Genomic DNA, 1439 nt, shown 5'->3' on the forward strand with positions numbered 1-1439 from the left:
GAAAGAACCTGTTTTTATCCCCTTTCTCCCCCCCACAATTTGGGGTCTCTTCTGATTTGGTTACAGCGCATTTTTCCGGGGTCTTTGCCATCCTTTTAGTAGTTTATTTGCTCCTTCATATCCTCTTATCTGGACAAAATGACAAGGCGGAAAAAATCACCACAAACAAAAGAACAAGAGACAGTACCGAAGGCTAGGGACCTAATCAACACAGACATGGGTAATATGTCAGATCAAGAGTTCAGAATGACGATTCTGAACATTCTAGCCGGGCTCAAAAAAGGCATGGAAGATATTAGAGAAACCCTCTCTGGAGATATTAAAGCCCTTTCTGGAGAAATTAAAGAACTAAAATCTAACCAAGTTGAAATCAAAAAAGCTATTAATGAGGTGCAATCAAAAATGGAGGCTCTCACTGCTAGGATAAATGAGGCAGAAGAAAGAATTAGTGATATAGAAGACCAAATGACAGAGAATAAGGAAGCCGAGCAAAAGAGGGACAAACAGCTACTGGACCATGAGGGGAGAATTCGAGAGATAAGTGACACCATAAGACGAAACAACATTAGAATAATTGGGATTCCAGAAGAAGAAGAAACAGAGAGGGGAGCAGAAGGTCTATTGGAGAGAATCATTGGAGAGAATTTCCCTAATATGGCAAAGGGAACAAGCATTAAAATCCAGGAGATACAGAGAACCCCCCTCAAAGTCAACAAGAATAGGTCCACACCCCGTCACCTAATAGTAAAATTTACAAGTCTTAGTGACAAAGAGAAAATCCTGAAAGCAGCCCGAGAAAAGAAGTCTGTAACATACAATGGTAAAAATATTAGATTGGCGGCAGACTTATCCACAGAGACCTGGCAGGTCAGGAAGAGCTGGCATGATATATTCAGAGCACTAAACGAGAAAAACATGCAGCCAAGAATACTCTATCCAGCTAGGCTATCATTGAAAATAGAAGGAGAGATAAAAAGCTTCCAGGACAAACAAAAACTGAAAGAATTTGCAAACACCAAACCAGCTCTACAGGAAATATTGAAAGGGGTCCTCTAAGCAAAGAGAGAGCCTAAAAGTAGTAGATCAGAAAGGTACAGAGACAATATACAGTAACAGTCACCTTACAGGCTAATAATGGCACTAAATTCATATCTCTCAATAGTTACCCTGAATGTTAATGGGCTAAATGCCCCAATCAAAAGACACAGGGTATCAGAATGGATAAAAAAACAAAACCCATCAGTATGTTGCCTACAAGAAACTCATTTTAGACGCGAAGACACCTCCAGATTTAAAGTGAGGGGGTGGAAAACCATTTACCATGCTAATGGGCATCAGAAGAAAGCTGGGGTGGCAATCCTTATATCAGATCAATTAGATTTTAAGCCAAAGACTATAATAAGAGATGAGGAAGGACACTATATCCTACTCAAAGGGTC

Source organism: Meles meles, chromosome 7, assembly GCF_922984935.1.
Source record: "Meles meles chromosome 7, mMelMel3.1 paternal haplotype, whole genome shotgun sequence".
In the NCBI taxonomy this organism is placed as follows: domain Eukaryota; kingdom Metazoa; phylum Chordata; class Mammalia; order Carnivora; family Mustelidae; genus Meles; species Meles meles.